Genomic DNA, 16908 nt, shown 5'->3' on the forward strand with positions numbered 1-16908 from the left:
TGTGGGAGGATACACGGGCAGGCAGTAGGATGGCAGACATGGAGTTGTCAGGTGTGCAGTGGTCTAAGATACAAGACGTGTCAAGTCCTTCAGTGTTTTGAGGAATGCACACGGCTGGTTAGTGCAGACAACGCCGTAATAAGCATGAGCATCCCCCTAATGCGTCTGCTGATGCAAAGTTTGACGCACATAAAGGAGCAGGCGTCTGCACCAGAGGAAGAGGAAAGCCTTGATGACAGTCAGCCATTGTCTGGTCAGGGCAGTGTACAGGACGAGGTAGCGGGCGAAGAGGAGGTGGAGGACGAGGAGGATGATGGGGATGAGTATATTTTTAATGCCGAACCTTTCCCGGGGGCACAGGAAATTGGTTGCGTGTCACGGCCGGGTTCTGGTTTTTTGAGGGACACAAGTGACGTAGATTTGCCTGCAACTGCCCCTCAACCAATCACAACCGGAGATTTGACAACTGGAACTTTGGCCCACATGGCGGATTATGCCTTACGTATCCTAAAAAGGGACACACGCATTACGAAAATGATGAACGATGACGATTACTGGTTGGCCTGCCTCCTTGATCCACGCTATAAAGGCAAATTGCAAAATATTATGCCACATGAGAACTTGGAACTAATATTAGCAACCAAACAATCAACTCTTGTTGACCGTTTGCTTCAGGCATTCCCAGCACACAGCGCACGTGATCGTTCTCACACGAGCTCCAGGGGGCAGCAGACTAGGAGTGTTAGGGGTGCACACATCAGAAGTGGCGTTGGACAGAGGGGTTTTCTGACCAGGTTGTGGAGTGATTTTGCTATGACCGCAGACAGGACAGGTACTGCTGCATCAATTGAAAGTGACAGGAGACAACATTTGTCCAGTATGGTTACTAACTATTTTTCATCCCTTATCGATGTTCTCCCTCAACCGTCATTCCCATTTGATTACTGGGCCTCCAAATTAGACACCTGGCCAGAATTGGCAGAATATGCATTGCAGGAGCTTGCTTGCCCGGCAGCAAGTGTCCTATCAGAAAGAGTATTCAGTGCTGCAGGTTCAATATTAACCGAAAAAAGGACTCGTCTGGCTACCCAAAATGTTGACGATCTAACATTCATTAAAATGAACCACAACTGGATTTCGAAATCTTTTGCCCCACCTTGCCCGGCCGACACCTAGCTTTCCTATGAAAAGCTCTTGCCTGTGAATTACTTTTCTAATGTCTAATTTGCTGCAGCTGATTGTACAGCATACGACATGTTTACACCTCCCTAAATGGCAAAACTCCCCACACGGGGCCGTGGTATCGCGACTTGGCGCAAGCACCCGTGAGACTGCTGTTTGTCTGAAGAGGTGGGTGTGCTCGCTTTTGGTTGACGGCATTGCTACTGGGTCCCTCATAGTACAATGTAGTGTCTCTGGCGGTGGTGGTGCGCACCCAACGTCAGACACACCGTTGTAACATGAGGGGCCCTGGGGCGGTCCCGCCGGCCTCAAGAGAGTTCCCCCCTACCCCAGCTCAAAATGTGCTCTACCACGTGCAAAATTATGTCGCACAGCTCCACCAATCTTTAGTCTATTCGCTGACATCATTCAATGTCTGGCACTGACAATACAAATTTGTAGACATCTATGATGCAACTTAAAGTAGTCTGTGTCTGTGTCCTATATTGGCACCATTAAATAGTTACTGCCAAATTACTATGTCAGAAACTCAGCAGATGAGCCCACCCCTGTACCTAAGTATGCCACCTTTTTTTTTGTTTTGGTTGTTTTGCGAGACATTAACATCTATTTATATTTTGGGAGTACTGGGACAGACACTCCTTGCACTACTCCTCCACTCACCACCAAGCTGCCCGTGTATCCATGTAACCGCTGTAAAACTGCCATGAGCCTATTGTTTGTTATTTTAGGCCTTTGAAGCCTGTCTGCGGTCCCTCCTTCCACTAGTCCTCCACTGACCAGACCACTGCTGCCCGTGTACCCCTGGAACCAATTATAAAGTGCCTACAGCCAGCCCATTTTTTTATGTTAGGCCTTTGAAGCCTGTCTGCGGTCCCTCCTTCCACTAGTCCTCCACTGGCCAGACCACTGCTGCCCGTGTACCCCTGGAACCAATTATAAAGTGCCTACAGCCAGCCCATTTTTTTATGTTAGGCCTTTGAAGCCTGTCTGCGGTCCCTCCTTCCACTAGTCCTCCACTGGCCAGACCACTGCTGCCCGTGTACCCCTGGAACCAATTATAAAGTGCCTACAGCCAGCCCATTTTTTTATGTTAGGCCTTTGAAGCCTGTCTGCGGTCCCTCCTTCCACTAGTCCTCCACTGGCCAGACCACTGCTGCCCGTGTACCCCTGGAACCAATTATAAAGTGCCTACAGCCAGCCCATTTTTTTATGTTAGGCCTTTGAAGCCTGTCTGCGGTCCCTCCTTCCACTAGTCCTCCACTGACCAGACCACTGCTGCCCGTGTACCCCTGGAACCAATTATAAAGTGCCTACAGCCAGCCCATTTTTTTATGTTAGGCCTTTGAAGCCTGTCTGCGGTCCCTCCTTCCACTAGTCCTCCACTGGCCAGACCACTGCTGCCCGTGTACCCCTGGAACCAATTATAAAGTGCCTACAGCCAGCCCATTTTTTTATGTTAGGCCTTTGAAGCCTGTCTGCGGTCCCTCCTTCCACTAGTCCTCCACTGACCAGACCACTGCTGCCCGTGTACCCCTGGAACCAATTATAAAGTGCCTACAGCCAGCCCATTTTTTTATGTTAGGCCTTTGAAGCCTGTCTGCGGTCCCTCCTTCCACTAGTCCTCCACTGGCCAGACCACTGCTGCCCGTGTACCCCTGGAACCAATTATAAAGTGCCTACAGCCAGCCCATTTTTTTATGTTAGGCCTTTGAAGCCTGTCTGCGGTCCCTCCTTCCACTAGTCCTCCACTGGCCAGACCACTGCTGCCCGTGTACCCCTGGAACCAATTATAAAGTGCCTACAGCCAGCCCATTTTTTTATGTTAGGCCTTTGAAGCCTGTCTGCGGTCCCTCCTTCCACTAGTCCTCCACTGACCAGACCACTGCTGCCCGTGTACCCCTGGAACCAATTATAAAGTGCCTACAGCCAGCCCATTTTTTTATGTTAGGCCTTTGATAGCCTGTCTGCGGTCCTTACTTTAAATACTCCTCCACTCACCACCTAGCTGCCTGTGTATCCATGTAACCGATGTAAAACTGCCATGACTGCCTACTGTTTGTTATTTTAGGCCTTTGATAGCCTGTCTGCGGCCCCTACTTGCAATACTCCTCCACTGACCACAATGCTGCCTGGAGTGCCTGCCTGTGTATCCATGTAACCGATGTAAAACTGCCATGACTGCCTACTGTTTGTTATTTTAGGCCTTTGATAGCCTGTCTGCGGCCCCTACTTGCAATACTCCTCCACTGACCACAATGCTGCCTGGAGTGCCTGCCTGTGTATCCATGTAACCGATGTAAAACTGCCATGACTGCCTACTGTTTGTTATTTTAGGCCTTTGATAGCCTGTCTGCGGCCCCTACTTGCAATACTCCTCCACTGACCACACCAATGCTGCCCGTGTACCCCTGGAACCTATTTAAAAGTTCATAGAGCCTAGTTATATATTTTATTTACTATTAATAAGGCCATGATGGACTACGCTGTACCACGCTACAAGCTAACCAGTCGACACTTCTTTTGCGAGAAAAGCCATCCCAACCCTCCACCAGCATGTAGAAGACCGCATTGTCCATGCACTCTGGCAATCTGTGAGTACAAAGGTGCACCTGACAACAGACGCATGGACCTGTAGGCATGGCCACGGAAGATTACGTGTCCATTACGGCGCAATGGGTTAATGTGGTGGATGCATGGTCCACAGGGGACAGCCTACTAAGTCTGTCTGCAGTCCCTAATTCAAATTGTCCTCCACTGTCTAAATTGGAGCTTCCACCTTCTGGCTTTCGGCCTATAGTATCAGAAATTAAACTGCATTTGGCCTTCAACTTTGGTTAGGGCCTACTAACGGCTTCTGCCCCTCCCTGGTGTTGCCCTCAACTAAATAAAGCTGAGCTTCAACCTTCCGGCTCTCATTAAGTGGTTTTTAAAAAAAAAAATGGTGGTTAGGGCCTACTAACGGCTTCTGCCCCTCCCTGGTGTTGCCCTCAACTAAATAAAGCTGAGCTTCAACCTTCTGCTCCAAATTACCATTTTAAAAAATGCAATAGGCTTTTCCGGCCTACTAAAGGTGTCTGTCTGTGTGCCCCTGCCTGGTGTTGTCCTCAACTAAATAAAGCTGAGCTTCAACCTTCCGGCTCTCATTAAGTGGTTTTTTAAAAAAAAAATGGTGGTTAGGGCCTACTAACGGCTTCTGCCCCTCCCTGGTGTTGCCCTCAACTAAATAAAGCTGAGCTTCAACCTTCCGGCTCTCATTAAGTGGTTTTTTAAAAAAAAAATGGTGGTTAGGGCCTACTAACGGCTTCTGCCCCTCCCTGGTGTTGCCCTCAACTAAATAAAGCTGAGCTTCAACCTTCTGCTCCAAATTACCATTTTAAAAAATGCAATAGGCTTTTCCGGCCTACTAAAGGTGTCTGTCTGTGTGCCCCTGCCTGGTGTTGTCCTCAACTAAATAAAGCTGAGCTTCAACCTTCTGCTCCAAATTACCATTTTAAAAAATGCAATAGGCTTTTCCGGCCTACTAAAGGTGTCTGCCCCTCCCTGGTGTTGTCCTCAACTGAACAAAGCTGAGCTTCCACATTCTGGCTTTCGGCCTATACTATCAGATATTAAACTGCATTTGGCCTACTAGTGTGGTTAGGCCCTTGAAACAGTGTCTGCTGCTCTTGGGTTTGCTACTCCACTGAACAAAGCAATGCCGCCTGTTTAGTCCTGTTACCAATTTTGAACTGCATTTAGCCTACTTTATTCTTTGGCCCTATATCTGTTTCCTCCTCATCCTGCCCATTGCCCAGCCACTGCTAAATGAGTCTGCTGGTACATTGACCTAGACCACTACATTCCCCTTGTACTCTACACAGCCAGAATCTGACCCTGCTGAAAGTAAGGTTCCCCTTCCCGCATGTTATACCACCTTACACAAGGACAAAGAGGAAGGTGCAGATGAAAGTGCAGGTTCCTTCATCAGGTGGGGGGGCATACTCGTTGGCGACGTCACTGGCACAGGGCCCCTCAGAGTACGCAAAAGTGTCGCTGCTGGTGGGAGGCGCCCCCGCCATGCAAACACACCGCCGTACTTTGAGGGGCCCTGTGCCAGTGCCAATGCGAACGAGTGGGCCCCCCCCTGCTTGCTCAGGATCACAGCACTTGCAACGTTTAAATACTTACCTTTCCCTGCAACACCGCCGTGACGTAGTCCGCATTTCCTGGGCCCACGAAAAACTTGAGCCAGCCCTACTCCCCCCACAACTTTCCCCCAATTCCCTATGCCCAACTATTATTATACAGTTAATTAAGATTGGCAAGCTTCAGAAACAAGAATGGATGTTTTTGGCATTAAAATGGGCACTGTAGGTGTTTTCCTGGCCTCCACTCACTGCCGACTATGCTTCCCCATTGACTTGCATTGGGTTTCGTGTTTCGGTCGATCCCCGACTTTTAGCGATAATCGGCCGACTGCACTCGACTCGACTCGACTCTGGACAAAATCGGGTTTCCCAAAACCCTACTCGATCTTAAAAAAATGAAAGTCGCTCAACCCTACTGACCACAGAATGAACATGTTTTGGTCCAACCTCCAATCTTCCGTTTGTTGGAGGTAGAACAGGACTACCCTGCGGACGTCCAGGGTGTGAAAGGCTTCCTCTTTAGGATTAGAGGGATTGGGGCAGAAAGAAGGTAATATGATGTCCTGATCTCTGTGAAAGTTTGAAGCTACCTTAGGTGTAAAGGACGGGTCTAACTTGAAAATTATACTATCCGTAGTTATAGTCAGGAATGGTTGCTGAATTGATAAGGCCTGTAATTCCCTTATACGCCTGGCAGTAGTGATAGCTACCAGAAAGACCGTTTTGAGGGTTAAGTTCTTTAAGCTAGATGTTGAAAGGGGCTCAAAGGGGTCCCCGGTCAGACCTTTTAGCACCAAGTTTAAGTCCCAAGGTGGGGTATGGATCTGGAGTCTTGGACGGATTCTGGTTGCTGATGATATGAAACGTTTCACCCATCGATGACCTGCTAGATCCCGGTCAAAGAAAGCACCAAGAGCTGACACCTGAACCTTTAGGGTACTAGGTGACAGACCCAGCTCCAAGCCCTTTTGTAGGAATTGAAGAATCTGTGCAATATTTGGGTTAAAGGGATCCGGTCTGTTCGGGGCACACCAGGACGAAAATCTCTTCCATATTTTGCCATAAATGGCGTTTGTTATTGGTTTCCTACTTTTTTGTAGGGTTTCGATTACCTCCTGTGAGAGTCCTCTGGCTCTCAGGATCTCGGCTTCAGTAACCAGGCTGTCAACTTTAGTTTGTGTAAGTCTGGATGGATCAGGGGACCCTGTTGAAGAAGGTCGAGTCTCCGTGGAAGCGGAAACGGACCTTCTAGACACATGCTTGTTAGAGCGCTGAACCAGCTCCTTCCTGGCCATAATGGGGCCACTAAGATCGTTGTGACCTGATCCGTCCGGATCTTCTGCAACGTCCTGGGTAGCAATGGTATTGGTGGAAAAGCGTATGCCAGGGTAAACTCCCAGGGGTGGGAGAACGCGTCCAGTCCTAGTGTCCCGCTTGAGGGGGTCAGGGAGAAGAAGGTGTCTGATTTCTTGTTCTGAATGCTGGCAAAAAGGTCCACATCGGGAGTTCCCCACCTCTGGACCAGGGCTAGGAATACCTCCTGGTTTAGAGACCATTCCCCTGGATGGAAGTCTCTCCGGCTGAGATAGTCCGCCTGGGAATTGTCCAATCCCCTTATATGAACTGCCGAGATTGACATCAGGTGGTTTTCTGCCCAGGAAAAAATCCTTCCAGCCGTCAGCTTCAGGTTCGAGTGTCCTGTGCCCCCTTGGTGTCGGAGATATGCCACGGTGGTCATATTGTCGGACATCACTCGGACATGATAGCCCTGGATGATGGCAGATGCGGCTTTTAGCGCCTCTTCCACCGCTTTCAATTCCCTCAGGTTTGAGGAACTGCATCTCACATCTGGGGCCCACAACCCCTGGAAGTGGAAGCCTTCTATCACGGCACCCCAACCTCTCTGACTTGCGTCTGTTGTGAGAATTCTGAGGGGAAGCTGATCCCAGCTGACTCCCCGGTGTAGATTCTGGGGGTTCAGCCACCATAAGGGTATGGCTCCACGGTACGGCTTGCCGGCGGGTTCGCCGCAGCGGCGAAGCCGCTCGGAGCTAAGCCCCGCCCCCTTTCTGGGACGCGATGGTGCCGGATGTGTACAGTACACATCCGGGATCATCGCACCCCTCGCCATAGGGCCCTGTGATATGCCTTGCGGGGACGCTGCGTCCCCGCAAGGTGTACGGACATGCTGCGTTCTGAAAAGACGCGCAGCATGTCCGGAGTCGCAGGGCCGCCGCGTGCGGGTTTCCACGCATAGTGGAGACGGGATTTCATAAAATCCCCTCCACTATGCAGGAACATCTGGACGCTGCTTGTTTGACGCTGCAGCGTCAAACAAGCAGCGTTTACGTACCGTGGAAACATACCCTAACAGAGAGGATCTCACCTGCGAGGGAAGGGGGATCTTCCTGGTTAAGGTCATCTGATGTCCTCTTGAGTATGCCAGGATGTGTGATTGAAGTATTCTCGTATGGGCTTGCGCCCAGGAGACTGCTTGAATGCAGGATGTCAAAGAACCCAGGACTGACATAGAGTCTCTTAGAGTCGGGGCTCTTTGATCCCTGAACCTGGAGATCCTGCGAACAAGATCGGTCTGACGGTCCTTGGGTAGAAAAGACATTCTCTTCTCTGAATCCAGAAGGATTCCTAGGAATTTCTTCCGTGGCGAAGGTTGGAGGTCTGACTTCTCCAGGTTCGGGATCCACCCGAGAGATTCCAGAATGTCGAGGACTCTTGTCACATCCTGACTGAGACGTGAAGCGGATGGAGCGATGATAAGAAAATCGTCCAGGTATGGTATGACACAGATCCCCTGATGACGAATAAAGATTACCGCTTCTGTCATGATTTTGGAGAAGACTCGTGGAGCCGACGAGACTCCGAACGGGAGGACGTTGAATTGGTAATGGCTGACCCGTTTGTTTTGGGAGATCGTGAACCTGAGGAATCTTCTGTGGTCTGGGTGTATTGGCACATGATAGTATGCGTCCCTCAGGTCCAGCGTTGCCATCACCCAGTTCTGACCGATCAGCGGGATTGCTGACCTGATTGATTCCATTTTGAATCTCCGGTATTTTATTACTTGATTCAGAGGTTTCAGGTTGATAATGATGCGATGTTTCCCTGAGGGTTTTTTCACCACGAAGAGGTGGGAATAGTGACCTTCTCCTATTTCCCGATGTGGTACATGGGAGATCACCTTCGCTCGAAGCAGGTCTAGGATATCCGGCATCAAAATTTCCCGAAGTCCTGGGGATTGTAGGGAAGTGATAGACAGACGATGGGGAGGAGGACTCTCGAACTCCAATCTTAGTCCCTCCCGTATGGTACGTAGGACCCACTGGTTTGTGGTAATCACCTGCCACTGGGAGAGGAATCCCGAGAGTCGACCCCCGACCGGAGGGCAGTCATTGTTTTTCAGAGGCCTGGGTCGGTTGGGGGACCAGGATGTTTCTGGCCTTTCCTCCCTTGGAGTAACTCCATCGTCCTGATTTGCCCTTACCCCTGTAATTCTGCTGGGGGGTTTGGTCACGGGGGGGACGAAAAAACCGCTTCTTAGGGTTCTTTTGTTCCGGAAGGATCTTCTTTTTATCCGAAGCCTTGTCCAAGATCTCGTCCAGGACCGGCCCAAATACATAATGACCCTGGAAAGGTATACCACAAAGCTTAGACTTTGAGGTAATATCACCTCCCCAGGATTTAAGCCACAAAGCTCTTCTAGCGGAATTAGTGAGAACCGCTGATTTAGCGGCAACCCGTACTGATTCTGCGGAGGCGTCCGCGAGGAATCCAGTTGCTCTTTGGAGCAGAGGAAGAGAATCAAGAATCTCCTCTCTGGGTGTACCCTGTATCAGGTGATTCTCCAATGTACGCAGCCAGAGGAACAGGGATCTGGCTACACAGGTTGATGCCACGTTGGACCTCAGTAGGTTAGTTGAAGTCTCCCAGGATTTTCTTAATAAACTTTCAGTTTTGCGATCCATGGGATCTTTTAGCTGGGAGGCATCTTCAAAGGGCAGAGCCGTTTTTTTGGTTACCCTTGAAACCTGAACATCAACCTTGGGCATTTCGAAAAGAGAACAGTCTCCTTCCAATGGAAAACGGTTTTTGAGTTCAGATGGGACGTTTAACCCTTTTTCTGGAAGGCCCCACTCATGGAGGATGAGGCTTTCTATATTCTCGTGTATGGGGAATCCCTTTACAGATTTGGGCTTTAACCCCCCGAACATGTCATCCTGTACAGAATGGCCCTCCACCTCCTCCTCCACCCCCATGGTGCCCCTCACCATAGACACTAATTCCTCCAAATCCTCGGAGGAAAAGAGGTATTTTTTGTTGTCGGATTTGGGAGCAGAGGTAGAGGCAGAACTCTCATTCTCCCAATGGTCCCCCGAGTCAGAAGTATGCACTTCTCCTGAGTCAGAGTCAGAGACTACAGGGGCTATTTTCCTTTTCTTAGCAGGAGGAGGCTGTGGTGTCGGGGGTTGGGAGAAGGTCGCCATGGAAGATTGAACTTCCTGCCTGATGAGAGTCTTGATGCTGTCCATAAGAGAGGGCTGTTCAGCACGCAGAACCTCATCTGTGCATGGCTGGCAGAGCTTCTTTTTATGTGTGGGGGGAAGCTTGGACGCACATGCAACACATTTGCGACTGGGCACCTTCTTAGAGGCAGAAGCTTTGTCTCCCTAAAAGAGAGAGAAAAACGGACTAAGTCGAATGATTTCTAGAAAAAAATGGACAGCAAGGGACATCATCCCACTACTTACGGCAGGGGGGTGAGCGCTGGGCTCTGCAGCAGCAGAGTGAAGGGTTTTGTCGCCATCCATATTAGAGATCTGACTATAGAGTGTATAGACAGGAGGTCTTACCTGGAGGCTTCCTTAGCCAGGAATAAATAGGTTGTTACCGAGGCTCCCAGCGAGATTGGTGGTGCTCCTCCCCCTCGTGGTGTCCGTTTGATGGGGGGGGTTCAGGAATGCCCCGTCCATGCCGCCGCTGCAAGTCCTGGGTCAGGACGCTGTATGGCGCGCGCGGGAGCTGCGGCGCAAGGAGCCGGCGAAAAAACCGGAAGTTCGGCTGAACGTCACTTCCGGTGTGCGCGCGCCAGCTCCAGCAGCAGCGTGGAGGGAGGAGGGAGCCGGGGAGCTTGAGAAGGATCCCGGAGCACCGCACCGCCCTGCTTTGCCTCCCGAAAGAGGCGCGGGTAGGGCGGGCAGGGGTCCCAAGTCACGTGAAGGGACACGGAGATGGGAGCAGTCTGGATGGAGGAGGAGAGCGGAGCCCCCGACCTCGACTGCCCGGCTAAAGGTAACAGTGCTCCCGATCGCCGGCCACGGCAGCACTATCAGAAGACCTCTTCATGCCCCATAGGGGACAGGAAAAACACTGGTGGTTGCAGGAAGGGGAGGGGTATTTAACCTCTTTGTTCCTGTCCCCTATTAGGGCGGGGAGACATCCTCCGATACTGCTGTCGTGGAAGGTGACTGGAGAAAAAGCTAGTAAAAGCCTAAAGGTACCTTCACACGAAACGACATCGCTAGCGATCCGTGACGTTGCAGCGTCCTGGCTAGCGATATCGTTTCGTTTGACACGCAGCAGCGATCAGGATCCTGCTGTGATTGTCGCTGGTCGCTGAATAAAGTCCAGAACTTTATTTGGTCGTCCGATCGCTGTGTATCGTTGTGTTTGAAAGCAAAAGCAACGATACCCAGCGATGTTTTACACTGGTAACCAGGGTAAACATCGGGTTACCAAGCGCAGGGCCGCGCTTAGTAACCCGATGTTTACCCTGGTTACCAGCGTAAAAGTAAAAAAAACAAACAGTACATGCTCACCTGCGCGCTCCCCAGCGTCTGCTTCCTGACACTGACTGAGCTCCGGCCCTAAAGTGAAAGTGAAAGCACAGCGGTGACGTCACCGCTGTGCTGTTAGGGCTGGAGCTCAGTCAGTGTCAGGAAGCAGACGCTGGGGAGCGCGCAGGTGAGCATGTACTGTTTGTTTTTTTTACTTTTACGCTGGTAACCAGGGTAAACATCGGGTTACTAAGCGCGGCCCTGCGCTTAGCAACCCGATGTTTACCCTGGTTACCCGGGGACCTCGGCATCGTTGGTCGCTGGAGAGCGGTCTGTGTGACAGCTCTCCAGCGATCAAACAGCGACGCTGCAGCGATCGGCATCGTTGTCGCTATCGCTGCAGCGTCGCTTCGTGTGAAGGTATCTTAAGATCTCCAAAATTTCAGAGCAAGTGATTATTTCCTGAAGCATGTTTTTGACTGGGTGAACATACCCTAAACTGCTGAAAAAGCCTAAAAGGGTCTACACAGATTAGATAAATGTAGTCTGCTAATGTACTGATGGTGTGTTTACTGCATGTTTTTTTTCTTTACCAAGTCCTTACTTCATTTAAATAGCAGATAGTACATTCTTTAAAAAAAAGTCAAGCCATCAGTGAGATGAATCCATTATGCAACATAGATAAAGCAGAACATAAACATAGTTATATAAACATATACAGACACACCAATAGAGGGCGCTAGCTCCCCATACAAGAATGATTTACATAACAGGTGCTGCTGACAGTTCACCTGGTTAATAATGCTTCAGCAGCTCTAGCTTGTCTTTCAAAGTGACTTGAAAGGTTTCTCTTAAAAAGTTAAGAAAATAAATCATGTTCTAATTGTTGTTGTTTTTTTTAAATATGCATAATTATACAGAAAATAAATATGGTATACATTTCTGGTTTAGAAGCTATAGGATCTTAACATGAACAAAACTAAGCGGCAGCGCATCATATTATGGGTGCAAGTCCGCTCTTCTATTAAAGGGGTATTCCAGCCTTACTTCAGCAAGCATTGCAGTTTGGGGAACCCTAACTCTGTAATACACACATGGTTCGGATTCTACCCCACTTTCCAGTTCCAGCAGTAATCAAGTGTGGCTGTGAGTATAGTTTTAAGGGTGAAAGAAGACAACACAAGTCTATAGAGTTCAACCTCTAACCGAACATATTGATTCTAAAAGAAGGTAAAAAAAACCTAGAGGCAGAAGCTAATTGCCCCATATTAGGAAAAAATTCCTTCCCGATTCCACATACGACAGTCAGACTAGTTCCCTGGATCAACGTCCCATCCCAGATACTAGTACCCATGGCCTGTAATATTATACTTCTCTTGAAAGGCGTCCAGGCCCTCCTTGAAGTGAACGGATTATTAGAACACGTGGCAGAGAGTTCCATAGTCTCACTGCTCTTACAGTAAAGAATTGCTGCATGTGATAATGGACATATTTTCTTTGCTCTTGTGATCGTTGCAGGCCTAGGTGTAAAAAGATAATACGAGAGATGGATGTTTTGTCCCTTCATATATTTGTACATTGTAATAAAATTGCCCCAGAGCCTTTGCTTTTGCAAAGTGAATAACCCCAAGTTTGATAACCTCTCTTTCTGCAGTTCACCCAATCCTTTAAAGGGGTGGTCTGGCAACTTAAATGAAATTTCTATCTTTTGACCCTAACCACTTTTGTAATTTGCTTTATTATACAATAATTACTATTTTCCTATCTACCTAATCTCCAAATGTGTTGTTTTTTTTACTGCACTTCCTGTGATATTTAGCTTGAGTGGAGTCTGAAGCGTGACCTTACAGGAGGCTGGGGCTGCACTCACTGCCTGCATCACTCCTCTTGGAACAGGATGTCACAGAGGGCAGCTCTACAGTTACTCACTAGTTTCTGACATCGCTGCTCCCTCTTGAAGACGTCCTAGGTGGGAGAACTGAGTGCAGCGCAGGTACTCTACTCCTATCTCTGCCATAGCTTCTGTGAAAGAAGATGTAGTCAGAGGGTGGAGATAGAAGCAGGGAGAGACAACAGCGCTGCTCCACAGCTGCAAGCACTGCCCTCAAATGAGTCAAGAGGCGCCACTGCTGTCACTCACCGCTTCTATTACCGCCCCCTGCTGATGACTCATTTGAGGGCAATGTTAGCAGCTGTGAGCGAGGCTGGTGTCTCTCCCTGCTTCTATCTCCGCCCCTGACATCTTCTTTCTCAGAAGCTGGCACTCCACTCACTTCTCCCACAGATCCACCATCCAGGACGTCTTCAGAGAGGGTAGCGATGCAAGAAACTAGTAACTGCAGTGCTGCCCCTGAAGATGTCGTGTTCCAGGAGGGGTGATGGACGCTGCGGGGCGTAAGTGTAGCCCAAGCCTCCAGTGACATCATGTTTGAGACTCCTTTCAGACAAAGTGTCACAGGAAGTACAGTAGGCCGGGTTCACTTTGCATTAACAGCAGCCCGTTCAACATATATGTTAACGGGCTGCTGTTAACGCAAGGGCCGGTATGGCTGCCCGCTAGCGCAGATAGAGCATCTGCTAGCTCTATCTGCGCTAGCGGTGACAGACCCAGAAATGCTGCAGCCCGCGTCTCAGGGTCCGTCACTCAATGACGGAACATCGCTAGCGCACGCCCATTGTGGGCGGGCACTAGCGATGCGTCCGACATTGCATTCAATGGCAGTGGTAACGGACTACGTCACACCGCGTTATGCTGTGGTGTAACGTAGTCCGTTTAACGAACGCCAGCAACGCAGTGTGAACCTAGCCTTAGAAAAAAGACACACATTGAAAGATTAGGTAGATAGGGAAAAGTGTAGGTTATTGTGCGATAAAGCATCTTGTGAAATTGGTTGGGGTGTAAGGATAGGTATTAGTGATGAGCGAGTGTACTCGTTGCTCGGGTTTTCCTGAGCACGCTCAGGTGACCTCCGAGTATTTATGACTGCTCGGAGATTTAGTTTTCATTCCGACAGCTGAATGATTTACAGCTAGGAGCCAGCTTGATTACATGTGGGGATTCTCTAGCAACCAGGCAACCCCCACATGTACTCAGCCTGGGTAGTAGCTGTAAAGTGTTCAGCTGCCGCAATGAAAACTAAATCTCAGAGCAGTCCTAAATAACTCAAGAGGTCACCCGAGCCACGAGTACACTCGCTCATCCCTAATAGTTATATTTTAGGTGATGGACACCTCTTTAAGAACCTTGGTTGCTTTTAGCACTCGCTGCAGTTCATCTATGTCTTTATACTTTGGAGGACAAATGTATATACAGTATTCGAAGTGTGGCTGCACTAGTGACTTATGTAGAAGGAAAAGTATCAGATTTGCGTACTAGCCAACTAGATTCGTAGCCAAAATTATTTTATTGCGTCCATTGTATTAATGGAGGGAGCAGCCCCTCCAAACCTTGTCAGCAGTGGCTGATGGACTGCATGCTTACCTGCTCAGACATAAAATCCCGTCGATATCTGGCCGAGGCAGAACTCAATGACTACAGTGGACTCATCAATATCAGTCTGTGTTGCTTTGGCCTAATGCAAGAATGCACCTATCTCCATACTCTGCTGACTGATCCACTTTCCAGATTGGGAAGGGTATGCTACCTCACCATTCAGCTGGCTCTAGCGCCCACATTTTTCTGCATGATTTAGTTCACCATGTAAACCCGTTAGCTGGGTGTCATTGGCATAGACGGCCTTAATGATGGTGCCCTGCTTCTATTTATAACACCCCAAAACCACATAGCTTATGTGCTGACTAATAGCAAGGAATCACTGAGACCATAACGTCCACACACTTTAATAGCTGGAACAGCGCTGAACAAGCACAGTCTTACCTCATTCCCAGAACCACGGTGTAAACTGTTATGAATGCCTTCGTCATTATACAATCTTCATCAGGTGCCATACGTCAACCATCAGCCGTTACTGGAAACAGGGATACTCATGGCTGGAAATGTGTGCATATATGTGGTCTAATTTACTATTTTGGAAGGTGTAGGAGATATCCTTTTGCATCCTGGCATCGCAACGCCTGGTAAGTGCAAGGGAAGCTGGGCGCAGAAGAGAACCAAACTTGACACAAGACTAGGGTGGTGCAAACTAAAATCGCAAATCTTTAGTTACCATATCTGAAGGATACTGCAGGCGTTCACCAGACCACACAACCACTTCAAAAAGGTTGCATGTCTGGTAAACAATGAAAAATGTGGGACTCAATGCGCCACAAGCAATTGAAACAGTTGATCTTTAGAATTATAGATCCAGACCTAGGTCTAAGGCTAGGTTCCCATTGCGTTAATGGGATAGCGCTAACGGACAGCGTTGCATGGCGAAATTAACGCCGTGCACCGCGTCCGTTAGCGCTCCCATTGCCGGCAATGTTAGAGCGCATTGCTAGCGCGTCATTTTCGGCACGCGCTAGCGATGTGCCGGTCTTTTGTAGCGCGCCTCGGACGCTGCTTGCAGCGTCCGCGGCGCGCCAGAGGTCCGTTCCCCGCTCTCGCAGATCGGGGATCTGCGAGAGCGGGGACGTTAACGCGACCCCTGAACGCGGCCCCGAAAAAGACATTGCGTTAGCGCAATCCGCTAGCGCTCGCGCTAAACGGATTGCACTAACGCAATCTGAACCTAGCCTAAGGGGTATCGTCTCTCCTTATGGAGAGTGACATACCATCTCTGGTTTGTCAAGGTAAGGAGGCTTATTTGCCGTACAATGCTCCTCTGGGAATTTAAATATGCAAATTGCCTCTTCTGAGAAAAAGAGGACTTAACTCTATAGCGCCACCTGTTGGAAGTAGCGATCCTACAAGTCACCATCAACCATTTAACGAGTCGTGCAATATGACTTAGGATAAAAGCCAAATCAGTATCTCAATTCGCAGACACGGTGTTTTGGGCTGTTGGCCCTCGTCAGTGCGAAGCATGAGAACTGATTTGGCTAGGTGAGAGGCTCTGGACTGGGGTCTAAGGGGTATCGTTTCTCCTTATGGAGAGTGACATAGCCTCCTTACCTTGACAAGCCAGAGATGGTTATTTGCTGTACAATGCTCCTCTGGGAATTTAAATATGCAAATTGCCTCTTCTGAGGATCCAGACCTACACAGATTTAGGAACCATTTCATAAAGACTGGCAGGAGAAATGCCAGTCATCATGATTAGGGTTGAGCGAAACGGATCGTTCATTTTCATAAGTCGCCGACTTTTGGTAAAGTCGGCGTCTCATGAAACCCGACCCGATCCCTGTGTGGGGTCGGCCATGCGGTACGCGATCTTGGCGCCAAAGTCGCGTTTCGTATGATGCGTTTAGCGCCATTTTTACAGCCAATGAAGGAGCGTGGGCAGAGTGATGACATAGGGGTTAGGGCGTGCATCATTTTATCGCTTGTGCGCAGTAGCGATTTGGAATGTGTAAAACGAAATATGAGAGAGAGAGAGAGAGAGCGCGCGAGAGAGCGAGAGCGCGAGAGAGCGAGAGCGCGAGAGAGAGAGAGAGAAAAAAAAAATTCCCCATTGACATGCATAGTGTTTCGTGTTCCGGCCGATCCTCGACTTTGCGAAGTAATCGGCCGATTTCGCACGACTCGACTTTTCCAACAGTCGGGTTTCGTGAAACATGACTCGACCCTAAAAAAGTCAAGGTCGCTCAACCCTAATCATGATGGGTGTACTGCAAGGAAATGCACCAAATTCAGGCACACCTGCCATTTAAAGGGAACCTGTCACCCCCAAAATCGAAGGTGAGCTAAGCCCACTGGCATCAGG

Source organism: Ranitomeya variabilis, chromosome 5, assembly GCF_051348905.1.
Source record: "Ranitomeya variabilis isolate aRanVar5 chromosome 5, aRanVar5.hap1, whole genome shotgun sequence".
Lineage (NCBI taxonomy): Eukaryota > Metazoa > Chordata > Amphibia > Anura > Dendrobatidae > Ranitomeya > Ranitomeya variabilis.